The 26,755-nt window shown below is 41.8% G+C and overlaps 2 protein-coding genes across 4 annotated transcripts in view; one reads left to right on the top strand and one right to left on the bottom strand.

Moving 5' to 3' along the window:
* LOC146805677 (amine oxidase [flavin-containing] A-like) overlaps positions 1-26,755 on the top strand; it is a 675,430-nt gene that overhangs the window by 283,344 nt on the left and 365,331 nt on the right. The window lies entirely within an intron of this gene.
* The window catches only part of LOC146805678 (uncharacterized), a 50,469-nt gene that overhangs the window by 21,307 nt on the left and 2,407 nt on the right, over positions 1-26,755 (bottom strand). For 2 of the 3 annotated variants that reach the window (XR_014967876.1, XR_014967875.1), the window contains exon 2: positions 16,832-16,996. The exons of the other annotated variant lie outside the window; for it this stretch is intronic. The gene's annotated coding sequence lies outside the window, so the exon portion shown is untranslated. The remainder of the gene's footprint in view (positions 1-16,831; positions 16,997-26,755) is intronic. 3 annotated transcript variants of the gene reach the window in all.

The following is a 26,755-nucleotide window of genomic DNA, read 5'->3' on the forward strand; positions in this document are numbered from 1 at the left end:
TTAAGGCCATTAGTCTGAGACTCAGGGATCCCACTCTGACTCTGTTAGAAAAATGGAAAGTGGTCCAGTGCCAAAGTGCTATCTGGCAGACAAGTTCCCCCAGGGCCTTCCTGCCCTTTAATCAGTTTCAACTGCACCAGCAGTGGCTGTTCGGCTGGAGTCTTCGAGAACACCTCTCTTGTGGGTGTGGCGACTACTTCAGTGAGTATCACACACATGGCTCTGCAGAGGACAGGCCTGGGTGTCCTCTGCGCTCCTCCAATGTGACTTTAAGTTTCCTTTGGTTCATCCCACACATGTGGGATGGAAAGGCAATTTGATGCTTCTGGGTCTGATCCTCTGTCGGGGTTCGTGCCTGCACAGGTCACCACGACAGCCGCTCATCGCCGTGAAGGCATCAACCAGGCTACGATGCTTATCTTTTTCGATTTCTCCCTCTAACATATAAGGTCACGGAATCTGCCCCGCACTCGGACAAACGCACGACCAACACAGTGGCAGGTTCCTCTTCACAGTAGCCCTTTCTGGCATATGAAGTCGGCAACTGACACACCGCACACAGGCGATGGGCCGATCGGGACAGATGACATCACAGCAGCCCCCTATGGCTTTCGGCATCACTGACTTACACACCACACATGGGTGACAGCCTGATTGGTATGGTTAGCTTCACAGTGGCCCCCTCTGGCTTATGCAGTCACCCACTTACACACCACACACAGGTAACAGCCTGATTGGCACAGCAGTCCGCTCCTCACACCTTGCTACAGGGATCTACTCACAAGGATGCCCACTGGACTTTTCTCCTTCCAGCAATCTGCTTTTTCTCACACTTCACACTGGTTTTGACAATCAGGCAGGCACTGGTACTCCAGGCTCAATAGGCAGGTGGTATTGGATCTGCCATGGGTGATGTTCCTTAACCCAGTTGAGAGACTAGCAGGCCTTAACTTCCAGGCCTGGTCACAAGCAGAAGTCTTGTAGTGCTTCTCTTCCTCTTAAAGCCCAACTGGCGGCTTGACTGTCAACAATCTTGAGGGCCTTGAACTCCTCTTTGATGCCAAATGTAATTTAATGTTTGAGTCTTTAAAGTTTGTGTTTGGGGTCTGCTTCCTTTTTCAGCGACCACTCCTTTGCCCTGCCCTTCTGCCAGAAGGCACCCTGTCACATCAGGAGCGACTCCTTATCTGATACCCCCCAACACAGCCCGTGGGAGTGACTAAAGGTTCACACCTGGTTGTCAGCCACAGTGATATGTGTATCAAAAGGTTACCCCAGGGCAACAGCCCTACTCTTTATGACCCTTTGTCAACCCCATCTCTTTCGTGAGATGTGCTCAGGCCCTTTTTCAGTGACCTCTCTCTGAATCAAAGAGCAACCTTTGAAGAGTACTGAAGAGCCTGGCTCTTCTTCCTTTAGTGTGTGTTTCCCACCCAGCTCACAGGAATGCAACAATCCACAAATCTGTCTGGGTAGATTCCTCTTACCTTCTCGTGCTCCTCAAGTCAGCCCTGGATCTCCCATAATAGAACCCAGACTCTTCCATGTATTGCATTATTCACATGCACACATACACCCAGCACATTCATACAACACACACACGCATTGCACGGTACTACATACTAACTTGATGTAGGCCATGGGTGAGTTAAGCACACAGCAGCAGAACCTTATATGAGTGAGCCTGTAGGCCTCATTCCAGTGACACAGGTAAAAAGACCTTTCACCACTCGGGTAGTAGTGTTTTGGGTACACCTACTGATTCAACAAGACCGCAATCCGTGAGACAGGCCTATGTCATGGTGCAAATTCATCATCTGTGTTCGCCCATGACATTAAAAATCAGCACCAGGGATCCATACATCATTGCAGCTGGGACACTCAGAGCAGGGATAGATGTCCATCACCATGTGATCTATCAGTCCACTTAACATGTGCACCCATTGCAGTGCACAGACACTGAAACTTCCACATACTGTAGTGGGGTCACAGCCCTTTGACTACTCCCAACCTATACTGTCCAGTGCTCTTACCTTTCATCCACTCTTACCTCTAGTTAAACTCATATCTCTATTCCTACTCCTACTATTTTACTCTTGCTCATATTCTTACTCCTACTCATGCTCTTACATATACTCTTGTTCTTAACTTACTCCTATACTTAATCCTATTTGTACTCCTATGTACTCCTATGATGGCTCATAAACATACTTCTAATCTTGCTCCACCTATTACCCCTAGTCACTATGCTCTTACTCCTTTTTACTCCTCCCTTACTCCTTCATATACTTACTCTTACGTACGTCTGCAGGTACTCCTACTCTCACTTCTGCTTATATTAAAGTTTGACCTAGAGGCTGCTTTAGTTGTCAGCCAGAGCTTGTGATAAACAAAAAATAGAAAGTATACATAGAGGGATTTGGATCAGTATCTTTCGAGCATGGGCTGACCCTTCTTCAGCCTTTGCTCGATAAGTGTCATGCATATTGACTATCAGCAACTGGAGTCTTTTCTATGTGCAGTCATGTTTTTGTCTAATTGGTGTATTACTCAGTATAAAGATGGCTTCTGCTGCAATGCATGCACTCAGTTGAGGCACACTCCTTCCCATAATCCCAATCTACACCTGCCCTTGCATTTTGGGAGTTTCCCACTTCCACCCTTGCTTCTACCCCTGCTTCTTTTACTTCTTCCCTTCTAGTCTATCTCCTACTTCTAATCTTACTCCTACTGTCATCCGGTACTCTTTTCCTCTGCTAAACCCAACCTTTTTTTGTCGAGTCTATGCACTGGTTAACCCACAAGACAACCGCAACAACACTGTTAAGTAAATTATTTCACTATTTCTACTTTTCAGAGCTCCTACTTGTGACTCACTCCAAACACGATAGATTACCTCATTAGTATTAGATGTACTTATATCAACCCTCATTCTAATGTAAGCACCAAATAATTTCCAAGGTGCGAGCTACAAAAATGCAGAGTAGGCCCACGCACATCATCTCTAATTCCCCAGTCTGACTGCCCAAGATGATTGGACATTCTATGTATTACTTCCCTGCGGATACTAAATCATAGTTCAAGACAGATGACAAAAAGTAGGAGGCAACAAAGCAGTCTTGATAGAACATCCTCAAAGGCAGATCACTATTGAGCACAATCTCTAGGACACGTGTGAATGCTTTGGAATTCAATGTTAGGTTTTATCGGAGGAGGCAGCCGTGGTATAGACAAAGAAAGACACTGCGCGGCGCAGTGTGACCTTGTACACGAACAGGATGTGTCCTTGTGCGTAGGCGGCAGCAGCTCTTCTACACTGTGTGCTCTTGTTAAGTATTTGATCATGATGAAGGTGCGAAACACTCGAGAGATTCCCAAGGGCATGTCACGCTCCACCATTTGCACAACAATGAAAACAATTCGAAGTGAAATATTACATTGACAAGATTTATCCCAAAATATACCGAGCAGAAAGGAGAAAGAATGACCATAATTTCTTTTAAGCAAAGATGAAGCGGTTACGTGAAGCGTGTTGACTGTTTTTAGAGCATCAATTAATTTATATATCTATTTCAATTTCGGAAATATTAGATTCATATCAATACTTTTTTGAATAAATCAATGGGAGAGTGCCATTCAATTATACCTGCGACTGACATTTTGTATATATTTTGGCACCACAATTGAATTATGAATTCAATTGTGAGACTCCCCTCAATTCTAACGCAAGCAAATTATCTGAGAGTGTTTGTACTGTGGGTTTTCTCTTCTGCATGCTGGTGTACTGGAGGAAAGCTTTCCCTTCTAGATTCATTCATGGTAGAAAGGGTTTGCTCTTTATGTTTGAACCTTGCCCCTTTAGTCTCAGGCATGATGCTGCTACACTTCACTTTAATCCCCTCTCATGGCTAATAGCCTACGCTTCATTCTAATCCCCTCTGCTGGCTCAAGAATGCCCTCTGTGCTGAAAAGGTCGGTTACTCATCTATACGCAGGCCTCTTGCTTTATTTCATTAGGTCTCGCTGAGCCCAGCGCATGCGCTGGCTCGGAGAGACATTTTATAGTTGGGACTTTTCAAAGTGCTACCGCTGGCATAGAGCTACAGTGCACGAGGCGTGCACGCGCGCGCAAAGCAGCCATATGGCTTTCCTTCGCCGCCATGTGCTAGGCCAGCCAGCAGCACTAGCGCGCCATCGCGATCACTTTCGCTTTCACAGCGATAGTGATCGGGATGACCTTCGTGGCCAATGCTTGTTTTCATTCCCGCTAGGTGGCAGCAGTGTCAAGCTAATGGAAGTATCGTCCCTCTAATTTTACTCGGATTTCACCGTTGAGGTTGTTTGGTAATTCCGAATGCTGGGGCTGAAGTCGCCTTTGTAAAACAATGATCGCAGGTGTTTATCTCGGCTATTACAAACACAAGTCTAGCTTGATTAGCACCGGTACAAACTCCACCATATATGGTAAATAGATGTGCACTTTTGCAATATGCGATCTCTCCTGGGTTTTACTGACATTTTTAAACGATTATCAATATGCTAAAGCCAAAATATTGTCATCTTCAACCCCGATAGTTCTTGTGGAGATTTTATGTGCTCCCTCTGTCCTTACAGCGAGACCTTAATCTGCCTCGCAAGAGCTTTGTGTTTCAAGTGGCAAGGTTGTGAGAAGCCCCATGTTTTACTTGCTCCTCTCTGGGGTGCATTTTAAGTATGTCTGTCGCAGTTAGTACTTTACTTGTTTATGATTGAAGACAGCAGCGGTTTCCTTCTTCTGTTGGTTTCCTTTGTGTGTGCTTGACACCTGTTGACTGATTGACTCCAGCGTCGAGAAAAAGACGTTTCCTAGATTTAAAAACTGCAGATGACGTTTTTGTATGTCTGAGTTTATAGCACCTATTTGCTTTAGTAGCCTGGTATTGTTACATGTCCTTATTAAGAAACTAGGGCATGGGGCATGTATGGACCGCGACAGTCAACAAAATAAAAGTATTTTACTGACAGGTGTTCTAATGTAGCTTTATAGATGACAAGTGAGTTGCCTTAGAAACCAAGATGTACATAGTGCTGCTGACTTAAGAGTTAATAGAAATTTTACTCCAGCAACACGCTTTCCATTACTCGCCTGTTTACCCCCTTCTGTTCTACTTATTCCTGTCCTGGATATATGGCATTATGTTTTTTCAAGAGAGCAGTGGGTGGTGAGATTTTATTTGTAGTTTTATTTACTGACGCTGGGAGAAGGAATTTGTTAGACTGAAAAATGTCATCATTTTCTATCATTTTCGCTGAGAGTATGTTTAAAAGGCGATGCAGTAAGAACATGTAATGATTGCCACTACTACATCCTCTCGATCATTTATCAAAACCTGACTATTACAATGCCCTGTTCATGAATATCCAGAAAAGATTTCTGAAGAAGTTAGACTATTTAGAATGAGGCTGCCTGGCACCCCCAAATACAAATCAGTATCACAATCCCTAAAACAGCTGCACTGGCTACCCATCAGGAGGTCCATTGATTTCAAGGCACTATGTATTGCATTAAAGTACTTGTACAAAATTGACCCCAAATACCTTTAAAATTCCTTTCCTACACCCCAGCTAGGCCTCTGCGATCTGCATACTCACATAATCTAGTGTTTCCCAGGTTAAAAAAAAACTTCTTGGGGTGGAGGAGTTTTGTAGTCTACTGGCCTTCAGGAAAGCTTTAAAAGCCTAACTTTTTAACCAATAAAATCTGAACTTTTATTTACAAGCTCTTACTAAGTAGTCTGCCTTTCTTCACTTGGCCAGCGCCTAGACACCTCGGGGTTGTAGATCGCTTTAAAATACCTTTTTTCACTTCATAGTTCTATGGTGAAGGTCAGAACTAAAGGATCGTGATTATTTTAATTGCATCTTTTTACAAGCATTCCATCCAGTAGGTTCCAGTGATTTAAATGCAAAGGATGTAGTCAATCATCGGCTGAGCTTTAGAAGAGTTGTAGAAAAAAAGTGATCACTGCTTCCAAAGTGACTATATTCAGGGCTGATACCATGGCTTTCTCAAACAAGAAATTGTTCTGCCTTTGATATCTCTTATTGAAACCATGCAAACCAGGCGCCCCATTCTATTCTTACTCCATGATATCCTCCCCATGTCCTCAGTTTCACATTCAGATCTTTATACATGAAAGTGCAGAGGCTGTGTTCCCAAGGTTGGGATTTACTGTTTCTAACTCCTGTGCTAGCTTCTCCTGGAATAACTCAACTGTTTCAGGGGGCACTTATAGATCATGAACGAGGACGTCCTGATCAATGTAGATTGTTAATGTGGCTTGCATAAACCTTTGTCTGCTTTCAGTATTATGCATCTCTGCATAGGCCACTTCTACTGTTTAGCTGTAGACCTCCACAGTTTATTCCTGAGTGGCTGGTTGAGATGTTTATGGTTAGGGTAACAAACCCCTCTGTATCCCATATCGAAATAGTTTAGTTTGCTTGCAAATCTGAGACTGTCAAGAATGATACTAGATCCATTATTAATATTATTAAACTAAAAGGAATGATCAAGATTTGGAAGTGTTCCCTCAGTGATTTGATGTTGTTGGCTCTAATAAGATGGGGACTCATTTTTTTTTTAAATCAGTATTCATTTACCTGTTGATGGTGGGGACTCTGAGCCAGTACTCAAGATCTTCCCTGGAAGAAGAGCTGATTTGTTAAATTGCGTTGATAATGTTTACTTGGGGCCATTTTGTGATGGGTTTCCTTCTGTTTTTTTGTCTTACACCTCTGTGATCCTCATATCATTACTGCTGTTGATTTTAGTTCCACCCCTTTTGGCCCTGAATCTCTGCTCTAATAAGGCAAGATAGAGCATTTGAGACATTGCCCAGGAATTCATGGCATGTTTTTGCAGAACTGATGATGCGCTATATTTTGATGAGATTTTTTTACTTCTGTATTGTGACTCTTCATTGGAGTCTAGTAAATGCTTTCCTTACACTTACACTGAGAAAGCATTTTAAGCATTGCAGCTTTATCACAGTAGTTTTAAGTATGACAATCTTGCTTGCCGAATGTGGATTGATTTGAAAAGGGCTTCACATTCCACATATAACTTATCAATGAACTTAAGACAATCCTTTTTTGAAGTGCTGGTTAGTGTCCTACCCGTTCTGGATACTTGATATCTTTTTTTTTTGTTCTTCAAAATTCTCAAGTCCTTTCTCCATACTATGCTTTCTCTGAGCTTCCTGTACAACCCCTCGTATGTTTTTCATGGGAGTTTATTTGGATTCCTGTGCTTAAGTTTTTGGGACTAATGATTTCAAGGCTCCCTGGAGCCCTAAAATGTTAAAGTCTGGTGTTCTCTTTGCTTATAATGGTTTCTCTTAGAGGTTCTACATAGGTTAGACAGACTCAGTTTTGAAATTCTTGATCACCTTTCCTGTGATGTCATTATGATGTGCTTAGTGAAGGCGGGCCTAACTGGGTCCCTGTAGCCAGCCCGCGCTCTATTGCGGCCGGCTTGAACTTGTGCCTTTTTCTCAGTCTGGCGCAACCAGACATCCACAGTTGGTGCTTTGTGCTTTTTGGCGCTATTTTGATCCAAACCTTTAACAGTGAATAGCTCCAGATCTTCTAATTGGATTTTTGCGGTTAATTTTGGGTTTGCTTGTGCTTGACCCTGACAAGAATTGTGTTAGCTGCCTGACCACAGCTCCCACCCCAGTCAACCAGTAGCCCAGTGTGTTGCAGATCTGAACACTGGTTTGAGTCTTCATACAGGTATAGACAAGGCCACTAGAATTACGCAATATTGTGGCTGTGGTGTTTTCTGCATAATTATGAATTTGACACATAATCCATCATCTGCTGCATAATTCGCAGATTATTACAAAAAAAATGTTCTAGCTCAATTGGGTCAAAAGTTATTAAAATGTGACAACACATGATGCTGCACATTGAGGGCCGTTTGCAAAGGTTCGACTGGTCTCCTTTCTGTTTCTGTATTTGTGTGTCAGATTAGCACTAATGACATGAAGCCTTTGCCTAGACAGTTTTAACTTGTAAAAATGACAACATAACAAAGTCTCAAAATGTGCCCCATATGCAGCATAATTCCCTTTTTTTGCTACATAATTCAGCTAACCCTGCCGCATAATTTGGTCCTTCCTTGCAGAATATTTCCATTGGCCCTGGATGTAGGTGTCGAAGTGCCACAAATGATTAGGATGTTTACATGCAAATTACAGTGTAAGTTTTATGAGTTGCCTATGTGCCTCTTTGCCACCTGTCCTTTTTAGGTCGAGCATTGAAGATCTCTTGTATATACTTATATATTACTATATACTTATTTGTGTATGTACTTTGTGGGCTCTGGAGATCAGCCCTAGGTCTTCTGCTTCCGCTTAGGGACTTTTTTTTGTTCAACTGTCTCTATTTAACTGTCTTAATAAATTTGTGGGATCTGGAGATCATCCCTAGGACTTGTCTGATTCCGTTTAGGGACTTTTTTTTGTTCAATTGCCTCTATTTAACTGTCTTAATAAAAAAGGACCAGTAGAGGTCAGTAAAATGCCAGAATTGCTTTCTGCTGAGGGACTTTCTTTTTTAAATTTTTCTGGCAACTTCCTCTATTTAACTTTCTTGATAGAAAACGACCAGCAGAGGTCAGTAAAATACCAGAATCACTTTAGCATTCTCTGGATTCCAGTCCATAGAAATTGTCTTCCACGAGCACCCCTAGACAATAATATTTTTTTCAAATCTTGTATTTTCAGTGATATGACCACCGAAGGCCCTGATTTTATATTAAAAAAAGAGCTTTGGACTATACTGTTTCCCGCTGATTGGCAATATTTCTCACCATGTGTTGTCATCCCTTGTGTGTCATGCAGCTTGGTGCTTACTTTCCCTCCATGTTAAAGAACAGTAGATGTTTCAACATTCAGGCTAATGTGCTGCATAGCTAAATACGTATAAAGTCCCAAAGGCGAGACCTATTGCATTGCAAATGCTTGTTTTTGTAAGCGATAAAAGAACCGGGTACTTAGTTGTACAAGTTTTTATTTAAGAGAGGGGACTAAAAAAAACTTGAATTGGTTAGTTGTATTCATCCCTGAATGTCAGAAATTCCTGGAATTCCAGCTTTCAAAAAGGTTTCTAGTGAATCAGGCCCACAGAGAGGCATATTTACAAGGCCCATGTGACACCAGAGCATCATTTTTTTTAGACGCTCCTCTGGCGCACAATGCTGAGCCTTATTTACAAGGCCACACAAAGCCACCCTGCTTGGCATTTTATGGCCTTGCAAATATGGCCCCCTTTCACGCATTATTCTGCTTGCAGCAATGCACTGCGCCATTTTCTAGTAAATATGCCCCCAGATGGTGAAGAAAGTCTGATCCTTTATCCTATTTAGATTCCTCTTGCAGTGCCTGTATCAGTCCCTGCATCAACATGTATAGGCAAAAACCAGTAGGTCTTGTGTAGTATCCTCAGGTCATGTTAATATTTTCCCTTTCATTCTGTACCTAGCTGCTCAGACAGGTGAGTGTTCTATGTAGAATGTTGGTGTAAGTGACATGAGTGGAATGCTTGGGTGCCTGGTGTGTGGCTGTGTCAGTTGGAAGATGGGCTGAGCAGCTAAGAGGCTGCTCCTGGTGGGGCTTCTTCTAGCTTGCTGTTACTTCTACTTATGGATTTAATATACTACATAAAATCATCTCGGCTATGTTTACTTCATCACCTGAACACATGGGGCCAGCTAACTACATTTTTGGCGACGATCTGGAGCTCATCTCACCCTAAAGGTAGTTGGATGCGAAATAAGGATGTGGAGTACAGCAGGACTACGTGTAGGAAAGAACCTACTACATCTACTAAAAAAAGAAACAAGTATCAAGAAATTTAAGGAAAAGAAAAGAAAACAGTCAAGCAAGAAACCAGTTAAGAACGCCTCGCAGCCCCACCAGTGTTCACTACATTGGACAGCCCAGCTGAGGCGTGCTGTGTCTTTTCCTATACGTCTACAACATCTTGTTAAAGATCCTATGCTTCTACTAATGGCTACAGAGCCACATCAAACGTCTACAATGCCACAACAAGAGTTTACAACGCCACTACAGTGCCTCTTCAAGTAAGGTAATCTGTGGCTGCCTGTGTTACTGCCCCAAGATGCTGACTTTCAAGCCCAATGTCCCTGGTAAGGAGGAAGAGGAAGGGGGCGCGGGGGTCCTCTTTGGAAGGCAGGAATACCAAAATTGAGTCTAGCTGGAATAAGCCCGGAGTCGACAGGTCACAACAATCACTGGGGAGTTCTGAGCCCGCAGGAGGAAAGGGCGGGGGCGGCAATTTACCCCAGGTAAATAACAGCCTTAATAGGTATACCCTTCGAAGTAAAACCATCTGGGGCGGGAATTGTCTCCCACGGGAAGCCTCTTCGGCCATACTCTGCTAACAATTACACAAGTGGAGAAAGTGACCGCCGACCCCATATAGAACGGAAAAAAGCCACAAAAGCAAAAAGTAAACAAGTCAAACAAGCTAATTCAGCTAACCCGGTAAGTTCTCGCGTCAACCCTTCCCTCCGCACCTATTTTAAAGTACAAGCTCAAACTCGAGCTCTAAGCACGCAGACAAATAAAAATCCTGAGATATTGGAGAGACTAAACACGGGGCCCCGAAAATATCAGGGCTAGAGTGGGTCTAGGAGCTTCAGAGCAGAAAAACGATGGGCCCGATTCACAGAACTAGCTTAAGACAAAATCCTAAACTTACTACTTTTGGTATTCACAGAAGTTAGAATTTTGTCTTAAGTTTGTCTTAAGTCTGTCTTAAGTCTGTCTTAAGTCTGTCTTAAGTTTGTCTTAAGTTTGTCTTAAGTTTGTCTTAAGTCTGTCTTAAGTCTGTCTTAAGTCTGTCTTAAGTTTGTCTTAAGTCAAACTTAAGACAAAATCCTAACTTCTGTGAATACCAAAAGTAGTAAGCTTAGGATTTTGTCTTAAGTTAGTTCTGTGAATCGGCCCCGATATGATTTCGCTGGAGAATAGTTTTTCATGTCTAGCAGGAATGGCGGATGCTGCAGCTGTACTACAAAACGATTCCACTCAACAAGACCTAGTGCTGTAAAATTCTGCAGCTATCACTCCTGGCATTAATGCTTCCGCCTTCTCTCATTCTAACTCCACTCCTAGAACTGATCCTGCTCTAGATAACCCTTTGATGCAACCAGCCAACCAGGTAGGGGTTCGAGGGGAACAGGCGACGGGGGCCAGCTCTACCACAGAGAACTTGCTCCTTAATTTGATCACGGAGATGAGAGAAAAGTTCACAATATCAGAAAACAACCAGCAAAGGGTTCAGGGGACTTGCGAGATGCTGGAGGTAAAAATAAACGACATAATGGGTCGAGTGGAGGCAGTAGAAGCCACAGTCGAAGACCTCTCGAAACAGGTCACGGAGAACACTGCAGAGATCAAGAGATTAAAATTGAAAGACAAAATATTGGCGGACAAACTGGAGAGTTTGGAAAACAGCGCCAGAGGAAACAATATTTGGATTTTAAACATCCCAGAAGATCTTGAGGGAGGGGATGATAAAACCTTTATAATAGATCTTTTAAATGATCTCCACCCTGAGATTGAGAAGTTGACCCTAGAAAACGATATCCAAAGAGTCCACGAGACCCCTTTAATAGACGACCAGGAAAGAAAACCCCCAGGAAAATTTTAGTATATTTCAAAACATACTCCATAAAAGAAGCTGTCCTTGCACAGGGACTAAAACGGGGAGTATAACAAGGGAGACTGGTTGTACCGTATTAGGTCTGATATTTCACGTACCACACAGGACAGGCAGTGGGAATTGGGAAAACAGATACAGGAGCTGAAAAGCCTAGGGGCCACTGCAAATCTCCAATTCCCTGCTTCTCTGAAGGTTGTATGGAAGAACAAAATGCTCAACTTTAGAGATCCGGAAGAGGTCAGTCTTTGGATTCAGCAGATTAAAAGCACATCCAATTAACGCTTAAAAACATAATCACTATTTCTATCCGCTAGGAGAGGGTGAGAGCCCAAAGAAAAGAGGCCCCCCAGCTTGCCTCTAGAGGTGAGGGAGGGTTCCCCAGGGAGGGAGGGGGAGAGAGGGACCAAGGGAAAGCACCAGAAACAAAAAAATATAAAATAAATAATTTTAATCACAAGGTGGGGGAGCATTTGGGAAAAAAAAATTCCTCACTCACAAAATATAGCTTTAGAAATGAAGTTACTGTGGCATAAAGGCAGTCTTAATAGATGTTGCTATGTCAATAATTATGGGTAGTCCACAGGTTCTGAAAATTCTATCCTGAAATGTGAATGGGCTTAGGTTTTCTGCTAGAAGGAAGAAGGTTTTGGAATATCTGCGCCTCACAAATTATGATATTATACTTATCCAAGAATCACATCTTATAAAAAAAGAGTGGGTAGGAATACTTAAAAACTACAAATGGATAGAGCATTGCTTCTTCTCAACACAAGACAGCTCCGGCAAAAGGCGTAGCCATTATTTTTAGGAGGAATAATTGAGTAGTCATCGGGAATGTAGTGGCAGATATTCACGGTAGATGGGTAATGGTCAGGGCAAAAATCGATCTAACCTGGGTCACTTTTGTCAGTTACTATGGCCCAAATATTGATGACCCGTCCCATCTCTAGTCTCTCTTCCTCCATTAGGAAGACGTAAACAATCAGATTATAATATGAGGAGATTTTAACATAGTGCTAAATCCCAATCACGATTCCACATCAAAAAAAGCCATGGGGGCCACTCAAAAAACTTGAAAAATCCTGAAACAACTAATGACAGAAAGCGATCTCCTGGATATATGGGGAGAAAAAAGGCATATTTTGGGGTCTGCAGGGGGAAATTTTACCTATCACAATAAGAAATATGACCATTGTTCAAGGATTGATTTCTTCCTGGTGGACCGCAGGACTAGTAAAGATACGCTCAAAATCACCCATCTGCCAGAACATTTATCCGACCATTCAGCCGTTCTCTTTGAAATTATTTTACCTCAGTGCCCTACTCCACGAAGATGGACTTTGAGCCGTGTAATACTTCTTGAGTCTTCAATTATTGATAAGTTAAAAACAGCTACAAAGGAGTTCCTCTCATTTAATGTAAATTCAGCAGCCCACCATATCGTTTGGGACTCATATAAAGCCTTCCTAAGAGGCCTATTAACCTCCCTCTCCATAGTACATAATAAGAAAGCAAAGGAAGACATCAAAGCATTGGAAGCAAAAATTGCTCTAAAATCCATAGCGCTAGAACGGACACCATCTGACCTTATTAATTTAAAACAACTTTCCTTTGCTAAAAATGATTTAATAGATCACCTAGAGGCAATAAATAAAAAAAAAATGGGAGGCAAGTAGACTTGCCCATCATGACTACGGAGAGGGGTGTGGGAAATTCCTGGCGTGGAAAACTAACTCTGACCACGTTAGAAATATTGTGAAGAGCCTTAAATGCTTAAACACAGGGAAGACTATTGAAGAGGATCCAGAGATCGAAGAAGCCTTCGCTCATTTCTTCTCAGACCTATACTCTGAAGATTTAATTCCATCTGAGGAAAAGATGGAGGCCTTCTTCTGAGATCTCCAACTCCCTACGCTATCAGCTGGTGATAGTGACAACTTGAGTGACCACATCAAATTAGAAGAAGTCATTAAAGCGCTAAAAAAAGGGAAAGCTGCAGGCCCAGATGCCATCCCAAATGAAATATATATTATTCTGAAAGATGAACTAGCCCCATTCTTACTTCAACTTTTTAATTCTGTGTACATTCTTGCTCAGAAGTTACCGGTATCCTGGAATGAGGCCACAATTACTATAATCCTAAAACCAAATAAAAACCCTCATAATTGCGAATCATACAGACCTATCTCGCTTCTAAATAGCGATCATAAACATTATACCCAAATTCTCACTAAAAGACTAGATACAGTTGTAGGCACTATAATACACCCTGATCAAAGGGGATTTATGAAAGGGAGGCAGTTGAAAGAATTAACCCACGATCTTATTGGAGCGATGGGTTTGACAAATCTTTACCAGGTTCCATTGGCAGTTTTAACTTAATAGAAGTAATCCAACGCTTCAATTTGGGAGAAACATTTGTAGTGGCAGTAAAGGCTCTTTATAAAAATCCTTCTGCCAGGGACCTTGTTAATGGAAATTTAACAAAACAACTCAAAATCTCTCGAGGGACCCGACAGGGTTGCCCCCTTTCGCCCCTTCTTTTTAATTTATATATTGAGCCCCTGGCATGCAAGTTAAGATCGTGTCAGATTATCTCTCCTTTTAGTTGTATGGGTTGCGAAAAAAAAATTGGTCTCTACGCTGACGATCTCATGATTCTGACAGAGGACCTAGAACAGGCACTTCCAGAGATCTGGGAACAGTTGGAGAATTTTGGGGAAATATCTGGCTACTCTATAAACCAGCAGAAAACTGAGCTAATGCTATGGAATTCCCCCTATAAAAGAGGTCTTGAAAAACAGCAAATACGATATCTTGGGGTTCAAATCACGAAGAATACAGATATGATAGCCATGTTAAATTTTGATAAAACCATGGCTAGTGTCCATCAGCAATTATAGGCTTGGGAGTCTCTTCCTCTCTCTATTATAGGTAGATCTAACCTGTTGAAAATGTGCATTTTACCCAAGTTCACTTTCATATTTGATACTATTCCTCTGGAATTTTCCAATATCTGGTTGAAGAAAGCTCAAGGGCTATTCTCTTCATTTATTTGGGGCAGGAAAAATCACAGAATTTCTCAGAAAAAACGCAGGAGGAGAAAACCTAATGGCGGTATAGCTGCTCCCGATTTATATCTATACTATTGTGCTTTCCATCTCAAAAACTTATGTCAACTCTTAAACAACAGCCAGGCTTATCCACCTCTTTTTAACGCCCTAACACAGGCATATGAAACACAAGCTGACTCCTTCCTTCTTAAATTTGGCCACCCCAAATTTTAAAAAAAGGTAAGGCTGAAGATCCTTAAAGCTGCCCTTAGAGTCTGGGTTCAAGGGAGGACATTACTGGGCATACCTTATTATATTGAAGAAACGCCGATTTGGGACTCCCCGGGAACCCCGACATGTTTACAAGATGCCTTGGCCCTTTCTCTACGCAGAGCCAGGATAGTAAAATGGGGAGAGCTAATAGTAGAAAATGAGTTAATTCCTTGCCAATGCCTTTCCGCTTTAACCAATAACTCGATATCAAAATTTAAGTATTTGCAAATCCTCGGCTGGACCAAATCAATCAGTTACGAAATAGTTGAGAATGGGGACTTGGTAAAAGCAATACGTATAAGAAGGAAGTAGCAGCATGGTACTGGCAAATGATCGAGACCGGAGACAAAAAATCAAATCTATTTACAGAGAGCTGGAAGAAGGGCATGCCGGGAGTTGACCTCGAAACCCTCGGGCAAGTATCTACATCTATTCTTTGGTCGTATGTGAAAGCTGCTCCCTTAAAAAGAAACCATCTTTTTACTGTCCATAAGGCATACTGGACACCATTGAAACTTTCCAAACTGGGCAATGGAGTGACAAAGAAATGCCCGAAATGTGATGACATCAACGTAAACGAGGTACATATGTTCTGGCAATGTCCTTCGATCGAGCTCTTCTGGGATCACGTGAGTATTAATATCTCTGAAATTTTGGGCAGTAGGGTTGGGCTAACAGCATCCACAGTTATCTTTGGGATTATTGAAAGTGAGACAGTAAATTTAGCTCTCACAAGAAACCAAAAGGTACTCCTTTTTGTTCTAATTCTTCTGGCACGAAGGGAGATCTGTATTAAATGGATCACACCCGTCCCACCCACTAAATCAGAGTGGATAAATTCAGTCCAACGTATTTCAACTCTTGATCGAGCGAGCAAAAGGGTTACAAAAACAAAATTCTGGGACGTATGGGATAGCTGGTTTACAGTTTTTGCCTCAAACTCCTCTGTGTCTATCTAGTATGGATTAATACCTTTTTCTCATTCAGAAATCTATACAGTTAAATTGATTGTTTCATGGTTAGAAACATATTTATTTACTCAGTGGTCCAATGCTTACGATTATGCTCGCCTGGTCGAATAGATGGGAAACCAGATAAGGCTAGTTGTGAACGGCCTATAGAAGAGGATGAGCTTTGGTTAATTCCGATAAGCCCTATTGAAAATAGTGCCCGGGGGTCTGATCCACCCACCCTTCAATGAGAAGAGACCGGGGTTTTTTCTTCTTTCATATCGGGCTACAGTTTTCGGCTTGACCAGCTTTACATTCTTGAATTAAGAGCATATTTTGTAGAATGAAGACTAAAAAAATAAATAAATAAAAAAGCCTGCTTTATGTGTGCTTTCGTTGTGCCCTAAGACATTGTCAAAGAATTTGAAGTTTGCCTTTGATGCTGCCTATGTGTCGACGTTTGTTCAGATGTAAGCACACATGTGTCTCTTCCAGGATGTTAACGAGGGCACGCTCGTGTTATTCAACAATCCCGTGTTATTCAACAAATGTGGGATACATTGGTATCAGTGAACCTTCCTGTCAGCCCTGTACCGTTTGAAACTTTGATTGTGTCTGCTTCTATTTTGGATCTTGAAATACTGGCACCATGGGTTTTCGCCCTTTCTCTTTGCCTGCTGCAAGTGTGGGGACTTACACGGTGATGAAATAGTATTTTCTACCTTGTTTTTACCGGTGTTTGTCGTTCCTACTTCGTGGCAAGTTATTAATGACAGTTGCGCTTCATTTTAAAAATCAAAATTGGCATGTGCAACTCACCTTGCCGCTGAGCCTCTCTTCAACCTTCTATGACGTCTTCTTACTTCATGGTCGTCGAGGCTGCTTTAGGACATTTTGAAGCAGGTGCTCGCTGTGAGCCACTCGGCGTGCGTCTCCTGTGCGTCCCTCCATCTTGGCGCTGGCTGGTCAAGGCTTTCTACATTGCTAGAAAATGAATGTTTAAAGTGCCCTCCGTTATTCTGCCAACCTTGGTTAAAACAATAAAGTTATTCTTGCATTCAAAGTCGGATCGTCTTCAGTGTGGCAGCGTGAATAGACAAGCCTCTCGTCACGAAGTGAAATGCAGGCACAGCACCGGACTAATTGTTCTGCACAGGTGAGTCATCGATATGTGTGTGAAGTGTGATATTGGGTGCACAGGACTTTTGTCCAGTTTTAGCCAAAACATCGGGAAGTCAAATGTCAGCAAGCTTGACATGGACTTGAATATAGGTACAATTAGGTCATTGGACTTTGTTGATTTTGGTGTCTTTCAGATTCTGGGTTTTCAATCTTCATCTTTTACATAGTGTCTTCTCAAGCTGCTTGCGCTGCACCACTCATTTTCGCAGTTGGGACAGCCTGTCCCTCAGGATCGCGGTGACAGGCACACCTTTGAGATTGTTGCATTGACTTTGTTTTCACAACATGGTTTTTTTTTTTTTGCTTACAGTGCATACCATTTGGTTGTGGTTTCACTCATTCAAGAAATGTGTATGTTTTTCTTAGACACGTTATGTTTATGCTTGGTAACTGATCTCATGGTGGGTGTTCATTTTTTTTCCCATGTTTATTTATCACAGTTGTTCTAACCCTGCATAAGGGATGGGAGTGGGTTTCAGTCCCCTGTCCCCTCGTTTCAGATATTGTATCCCTGCCTTGGGATGGGAGTGGGTTCTCAGTCCCATGTCCCATTGTTTCAGATATGTTATCCCAACCATTGGGATGGGAGTGGGTTACAGTCCCATGTCTCTTTTCAACGTTTTTGTCATTGTTTAAGGGGTGTCTACCTTCCTTACTTTTGGTATAGGTTTTAGCCTCATTTCGAAGTCATTGGTTCTCGTACCATGTTGGACATATATTTCTTTATTCGTCATACCTTACACTTCTTGGGTTTGATGTACATCCTTTCTTTTGGATGTGTGTTTTGGGTGTCAGTCCCATTTACACGTTTAACGTCATGTTGTGTCCAGTGTGTAAGCCGCCTTGCGCCTCACCATGTTTTTTTTACATCGTCATGTGTGTGTGTAAGTCACCTTGTGCTTCACCTTGATGTTATGTGTGCTTGTGCCACACTGTGCTGTTTTTGCTGCACAAGTTCTTGGGTGTCAGTCCCATGTAACGTTTTATGCCTCACTTGGGTGTCTGTCCCATGCAACACTACCTGTTACACTGCTTCTGTTTGGGGTCAGTGTCCCTTACATGAGGGGTGGCGTTTGGGCCACAGTCTCCTTTGCTGAGGAGTATTTTTTTTTATGGGCGTCGTCCATCCATTGTGTGGAGTCTTGGGGTATGTTTCTCCCTTTACTTTTTTCACGTGTGTTTTTGCTCACTTGTTATGTGAGTTCTTCTTAAGCTATTTAACTTTTCGCTGTTCACTATTAAAGGAGGAGGAGGGTGTTAGTGTGTGTTTATATCCTTTCATCCTTCTTTCCCCCTTTGCTTGTCTGTTTTCCCTCTTGTGATGTGGTTTTACCATTCATCCCAGGGTTTATGGACTATTTACATCTTTTGTACATCTCTGTGTATAGTTGTCTTCGTTTTAGTTTGTGTCGTATTAATTTTCAGTGTAAAAGGGAGAGGATGTGTAGTATCCTCAGGTCATGTTAATATTTTCCCTTTCATTCTGTACCTAGCTGCTCAGCCAGTGTGAGTGTTCTATGTAGAATGTTGGTGTGAGTGACATGAGTGGAATGCTTGGGTGCTTGGTGTGTGACTGTCAGTTGGAAGATGGGTTGATCAGCTAGGAGGCTGCTCCTGGTGGGGCTTGTTCTAGCTTGCTGTTACTCCTACATATGGATTTAATAAACTACATAAAATCATCTCGGGTACGTTTACTTCATCACCTGAACACGTGGGGCCAGCCCACTACATCTTGCCTATGGGTGAGCTATTGTCTTTGGCAATATGGTGGGGGTGGTGAACTGGAGGGCAGATTAATTAATGATCAATGTGTGTGCGCTTAAGGTAACATCCCCCAAAAATATACGTTCATTCATGCTAGGATGTTAAAATCATTCTCAGAAGCGACACTTACAATCTATAACCTGCTAACAGTTTATTAGTTGGTACACTTTAAAAACATGAAACATCTTTTACATGAACAAAAACAAGCAAAGCAGCAAAACACTGCTAGAATGTTTAAATCATTTTCAAAGCAACACATATAACTTATAACCTACACACAGGCGTGCATTTCAGAAAGCGCACACGTGACCAGTTGGTACACTTTCAAAACATATAAAATCCATGAAATCTTTCCTTCAGGTTTCAGTAACCTTTTATTTCAAATTTGCTGATTCTTCAACGAGTTGCTTCAATCGACAATACAAAATCGATTTGTAGATCACAGTTGCATTTTCTATAGATCAAAAGCCTTTCTGCCTACGCGTTTCGTCCTTCCCTTAGGACTTCATCAGGGCTGGAATAATAAACAAATAAACATACAATTTACACCGGATTTTCACAACATACCAAAATCATGTGATGCAACAAACATTTAGTTTAAATGACCTGATTCTAACACAGACACTTCCTATACTAATGATATATAGCACCCCTCACCAAATGAAAAAGGCAACAGTGACTTCTATAAACTTAATAAATTAACAGTTTCCAATAAACTATAGTAATGATTGTTAAACTTCACACACCTTGTGAGGAGTTCTTGAGTAGCCTTAATTGGAAACTATCAATGATAATAATGTTTAAGACAGGTATTATTCCTCATCCATCACAGAGATTTGGGGGCACGCTGTTAATTAGGGACCGGTAATATTTCATTTTCAGAACAAGAAGAGGGATCTTTATTATAAGAACATAATAATTATGTATGTATTTATGTAGACATAAGTTCATATATCAGGTTACACTGGTTCAATGAGTAACGTTAGGGAATGTTTTTTTCTAACATGTAAGAAAGGGAGATGAATGAATTCTTTTAAACTAAATGGAGAAGAGAATTTTCAATACATGTTTCATTTCCCATTGACTACAGATATTTGGTTGCGCGCCGCAAAATTTATGACACAAAGTATTCGATGTTTAGAAAAAGAAGAGAATTCTTCTCTCTAAAATACAAGGTGTGTGAAGTTTAACAATCATTACTATAGTTTATTGGAAACTGTTAATTTATTAAGTTTATAAAAGTCACTATTGCTTATTTCATTTGGTGAGGGGTGCTATATATCATTAGTATAGGAAGTGTCTGTATTAGAATCAGGTCATTTAAACTAAATGTTTGTTGCATCACATGGTTTTGGTATATTGTGAAAATCGTATGTAAATTGTATGTTTATTTGTTTATTATTACAGCCCTGATGAAGTCCTAAGGGAAGGACGAAACGCGTAGGCAGAAAGGCTGTTCATCTATAGAAAATGCAACTGTGATCTACAAATCGATTTTGTATTGTCGATTGAAGCAACTCGTTGAAGAATCAGCAAATTTGAAATAAGAAAAAAATAAAAGGTTACTGAAACCTGAAGGAAAGATTTCATGGACTCTATTTTTTGATGTTCCTTCCTAACTGTACTCTTTTATTGATTGTGGTTTTGATGACAGTGAACCACAGGAAGTTGAGCATCTAACATTTTTCAATTGGGTGGTACTGTATGTATTAGTTGCGCACATTGTGTTCCCTTACTGTCATTGTTCTCAGAGTCTTGTATAAAAAAAAGGAACATGGACAAGAGAAAATTTGCCAATGCTAATGCAGTACAGCAACATGTGAGAGATGATACAAAACCTTTTTTAACAATTTACGTTATATTAAAAAATGTTGGTGCAATGAAAACCCCTGGCATCATACTCTGTAATTACACCGGACCAGATGGTTAAAATATAGTCGAAAGGAAACAGCACCCTTGGGGAAACAACGTCAGACATTTGATCTCAGTCTTTGAATGAACAGCAAAGGTGACGAGATTAAAACAAGAATTACAGCAGTGTTAACAGAAAAGCTCACAGCGAGTGAAAACACAGAGCGCGTGTGTCAACTGCTCACATGTAACTGTGTTGAATTGTTTTAATTTTTTTTTATCAGGTTAAGCAGACCATTAATATATTAAGAGTTATGGAAGCAAATCCTGCACATGTGTGTTAGCATCAATCGAATCATACTGTCCACTCTCCGGTCTTTGAAAGCAGGAAGCTATGTATGTATGTGCTTGTGCACACATGCGATGGCTGCTTGTGAGCGAGTGTGCTTGTGTGTCTTTTTTGGTGTGTGTGCCAGTGTTTTCACATTCCTTTGACTGGTGCTGTGTGAGGTTGATTTGGATGAAAGTCTTTATATAGCCATTCCTTGAAATAATTTATGATAATTTCTATTACAAACAAAAAACTCAGAATACCATGCTTTTGCTTTAAGAAAATAGGTAACGGAGCTGTCATTAATTAACCAGCTATGTAGCAAGACACTGCTAAGATGTTAAAATCATTTTGAGAAGTAACGCATACAACCTAGCCTGTTAACAGTACGCACATGCGTGCTTTCGGCAAGCACACATGTGACCAGTTGGTACACTTTCAAAACATGTAACATCTTTAACATTAAAAAAAAACAAAGCAGCAAGATACTGCTAGGATGTTAAAATCATTTTCAGAAGCGATCCATACAACCTATTACCTGCTAACAGTACGCACAAGAGTGCATTTTGGCAAGCGCACATGTGAGCAGTTGGTACTCTTTCAAAACATGTCACATCTTTAACATTAAAAAAAGGAAGAGGAACAAGGGAAACATTGCCAATGCTAATGCAGTTCAACACCATATGAGAGATGAAGCAAATTAAATTTAAAACGTTTGATGCGATGAAAACCCATGGCATCACATGATGTAATTACACCGGGGCAGATAGTCACATGAAGATTCAAAAGGAAACATTCACACTTGTGGAAACAGCCTCTGACATTTGATTTCGGTCTTTAAATGAACAGCAAATTGATGAGATAAGACCAATATTAACAGCCCTGTTAACAGAAAAGCTTGTAGCTACTCAAAACACGAATGCTTGTGTGAAGGGCTCTTCGTGAATTAAAAAAAAAAGTTCCTGAGGCAGTAACTAAAATAAGACAAGCGGAAAGCTACAAGTAATAGGGTGCTGCTCAATGGGAGTAAACAACTGACAAATAGGAACGATTAACCACTTGGAGGCAAGGATTGTTAAAGGACATTGAAAGAAACAAATAAAAAGCAATGGGCAGGCTGTAAGCCCACAAATTATATACAACATGTCTCGAAAAGACACAAGTGCTGTCCAGGATCAACCTAAAAAGGGAGGCCTTCTTTACTGGTGACCATCTTTAGTCAGCTCAATAAACCTTTCATCCAAATAATACTATGCGTAAGAGAGCTCACTTTCAACTTAATTTGCTTTGGGGTACCAGGCAAAACACGTATACCTAAATAGACCTTGGTACAAGCCCTTGTTCTGTCTCTACTTGACTATGGAAATTCATTCCACGAATATCGATCATACTGTGGTGACGGCCTCAGCAAGTCGTAAGTGAGGTACCCCTAATGTGGTCCAGACCTCAACCAGTGATCATAACCCTGTTATGATGCCTTTCTTATTTTGGGGAAAGAAAAATGCATTTCCATCTTTAGTTAATAATATTGTTCCCATTTGGTATCCCTCCTCTTTGCTTCCTTCTATTTTGGCTGAGCGTGAGAAGCGTCACTTTCTGAATCACTTCCTTATCTTTCTGTGGCGCATGGACCAAGAACAGATTGATTTACCTTAGTGTCTGTCCATCTGCCTGCACTGTGATTGAGGTACTGTTTCTTTTTTTTTACATTTACAACGTGGCAGCCAAAGAAAACGCTCCATACAGCCGGGCATCTTCCAGGATATACTGACCCTGGTGTAGTGGTAGGGAACAGGCCATAGCGGGCACCAGGCATTTCCCAGGTGGGCCACCAGGGTGGGGCCAGTTTTAGGCCCCTGGGTGGCTTTTTAGACACCTGGGGGGCTGTTTTTAATACCGGGCCGGTTTTGCAGCATTGCTGCAATATCGCTGCCCTGCAACAAAAGCAGTACAAAGCTTTACACTAGCACCTCCCACCCCCCCCAACCCCAGTGCCCCCTCGGGCTCTTAGCCAGGGCCGGTTTCGGGTTCCCAGTCTTGCCCTGTGTATTGGATGACCCTTCACGCAGGACCGGCTTTACTGCTGGTGGCACCCACCCGGTGCAACAATCTTTTTTGGCGTCCCCTCCTGTGGAATGTTAACTAATGAAGATCTTGATGTGTTACAGATGGGAGCACTCTTACAAATGTATCTCGGGGGAGGTTCCCTTGTATTCCTGATAGTGTTTATTGTCCCACAGACAAAAGTTGTGTAAATCCTGCAAAATGTTTCTTTAAAATGTTACAGTGCTGGATACGATAAGAACGTTTGGAAAGGACTAGAAGCTAGATGATATTGTTGCCTTTAGACACATGAAAAGAACATGGACAGAAGAGTAACATTTTCTTACTATCAGATGCTTCGTTTAACATGAACTCCAGTATAGGTGTACATAGACATGGTTTCACATTCATTTAATGCCTTCAACACAACTTAGCACTTCAGTCAGCACTGTATACAGCCATTCAAATAGGAGAAACACTGGAGAATTGAGGCCTTTGACTTGACATTCATGCCACCTAAAACAGGGGCTACCTCAAAGCTCCTGTTTCTGATTAGCATAGTTACAGTCTTGCCTGTATAATTGTATTAAAACACAGACTGTGGAAATCTCAGCAGGCTGACCTCAGTGCCATTGGTTTTGTAGGATTACTCTAGTTTTATGCTCATCGTTGGTCCATAGTTGTCCTTCATGTGTCTCATTGGTGTTGGGCACGTGGGTGCATAGAAAGTTTGTATTTCTTAGAAATGCAGGTTTTTGTAGTGACCCCTAGTACATGTGCCCTCAGTGCCTTCAGTTTTGGTGTAATTCCCACTTGCTATTGTTCCTTAGCAGTACAAGGCTGTCATTGAAGTGCCCCCTCAAAACACATCTCTCTGAATAAGAGTCCTCATCTGTATAGTACCATCTCCGGCTCAAATCGTTCCTATTCAGGGGCAGCTCCTCCGCTAAGGCGGATGAGCGTCATCCCACTGCTCCGTGAGCAGGTGGAAAAGGAAAAATAACATGATAATAACGCATTGTTATTATCATTTTATTTGTTTGTCCTTAATCAGCTGGTTAGGGGCAGGACTGGGCTGGCCTGTGTCAGAGGAACAGGGGGAGGACTGGTGGCAAGTGCGCATGAATGTTTTGCCGGCCGTCTCGGGCCGGCCAAACAGTCATATGCACTTTGCATGTTCTCCACCCAAGCTGCATTACAGCCTCAGTGGAGAACATGCCCAGGCTCCCACTACCTCTCTGAGCGCTGAACCACGGCTCCCAGACCAATCATGCCACTTCTATCAGCAGCATTGTGATGGCTAGTGGAGTCTGGAAGCCTGGGTGCTTTCTGTTCCTGCTTCCTGCCCTGGAGTCCTGAAAGAGGGTGAAGAGAACTGAAAGGCGGAAGCACACAGGTAAGTGTTTTTGTTTTTTATTTTCATTTTCATTTCCATCCCCAGTCCCACTTCCCCCTGCGACCTGCCCACCACCGCCATTAAGTAGCAGCCGCTACTGTTACTATAGTATCCCTTCTGTACAGCTCGTCCTCAGTGAATTGTTATCCTAGTACATGGATTCTCGTGGGGTCTGCAGGAAGTTGCGTTGAGGTCACCTGGGGCCTAGACAGTCACTTTCGAGGTACAATTGACGTAGTTATGTTGAAAATAGAAGTAGCTGTGTTGTGGTCCTTGTGAATTCTAATTACTAAAATAACAAGCACAGGCAAAGCCAATAGAGCTCGCCTATGCAAGATCTGTTGGCTTTGTCAATGTTTTTTAGCCATGTTGCACAGCAGGCCACCAGTCAACGCTGGCACAGAATAGCAGCCACTCGGCTGTCCAACATGGCTTAACAAATATTGAAAAGCCAAATAGTAGTGCTATCTGGCTTTGTCAATGTTTTATTTGTCATGTTGTACTGCTGTGTGGCTTCTGTGCAGCATGGCGAAAAGTTAAAAAACAAAAGTGCAATAAAGTGGCCGGCAATGACTGCGTCATTTCACTTTTAAAAAACACTTTTAGCATGCTGCACAGTGTTAAAAATACTTACAAAGGCAATCGATCTTGCGTAGGCGAGACCTATTGGCTTTGCCAGTGCTTGTTTTCAGTTTCTGTTGAGGACAGAACGCCACAAATTATTCCTATGGCGCAAGTTTGACTGGCTAGTTTAACTCCCCCACATCGTCCCCCCCCCGACCTTGAATTAATATGTTCGCCTTTGAGAAATACTTCTGTGCTATCAAAAAGGCTTAGAGTCTAATTTACAGTCTAGTGGACGGGCTGCTGTCAACAGCATGGCGGATGTCTCATCCGCAAAACTTGCATTTCCCACGCTCTCTTCGAAGCCGGGAGACTTGCGAGGTTTCCAAGGCAGAACATTGGCCCCCTCTTTAGAAAACTTCTTTCAGTGGCCTGACAAATGTTAGGGAGTCCGCCACAGTACCCCAGACCGTATTCCTTTTATGGTGTTCTTGACTGCCAGGGAAAGCTTGGTGGTCCCGGCCAGGAAACCAGAGAAGTGACCCCCAACGCAGTGGGAGAAAACTCCCAGCGTGTAAGGGCCATTTCATTGTTTGTTCTTCAGTAATCAAGTCCTGAGTTTGTTTTTTAAGAACAAAAATCTGTGCTGAGCGGGCACATTAAGCATGCTGCCTTCAAATCTGCTGAAGGCACAGAGATCTCAGTCCTCCACAAGGGCAGCAGGGTACATCCATTCACTGCCCTGACTGACTGACTGCCAGATCAGCCGCCATGCAATAAATGAAGGCCATTGTATATAATTCAGGAGCATAGCAAATCAAAGTTCATACGTGTCTCCACATAATGCATTACAGCTGACTTCAAGACCGATGGAAGGAAAACTTGTGTTTAGTATATTCCTTTCTTGAAAGAACAGCAAAGCTCTTTTTTAAACACCGAGACCATTGTGCATTGTAAAACATTGACTTCTGCTAAAGTTTGAGTTAGCAAATCCTATTTCCTGTTTTGCTGAGAAAAGCATAGGAATGGAGCCAACAATAGGCCCCTTGAGATTTTGAGATATTTTCATATCTTGCCTAACTTTGTGAAAAAAAATCAGTGTTAATGTACTTTTCACTCTGAAATGCATTTAGATAAAATACCCAGAAAACATACATACGGAAGCAATTTACTTATGCAGCACTTTCTTGAAACAACACCTTGCAAGTTGTAAGCGCAAGTGAATAATACTGTAAGGACAAAACGTTTTTAAATTGTTTTCATTAAAATCCCAGGATAAGGAACATCTGAATCTTGGAAAGACTGAGTGATTGAGCAACAATGTCTAGTAAAAACCCTGGTAAAACAAACCATTGCTGAAGCACAGGAATATGGCAAGAACCTGTCAAGAAGTTGGACCGATCCTCTTCAGCAGAGTACATTCCATGTTGTTAGGCCTCCTCCAGCTAAATCACTAATAATTAAATAAATGGAAACTGTGCTTGGCTCACACATAATACACAGCTCTTGATCATTTGGAGAAGGTGCATTGTGCAAGGCTGTGTCTGGGATGCAGAGCTGTGTCCTGACTACATAATTTAATAGAGGCACATATTTCTATTAAGAATACATG

Source organism: Triturus cristatus, chromosome 8 (genome assembly GCF_964204655.1).
Source record: "Triturus cristatus chromosome 8, aTriCri1.1, whole genome shotgun sequence".
Classification (NCBI taxonomy): domain Eukaryota; kingdom Metazoa; phylum Chordata; class Amphibia; order Caudata; family Salamandridae; genus Triturus; species Triturus cristatus.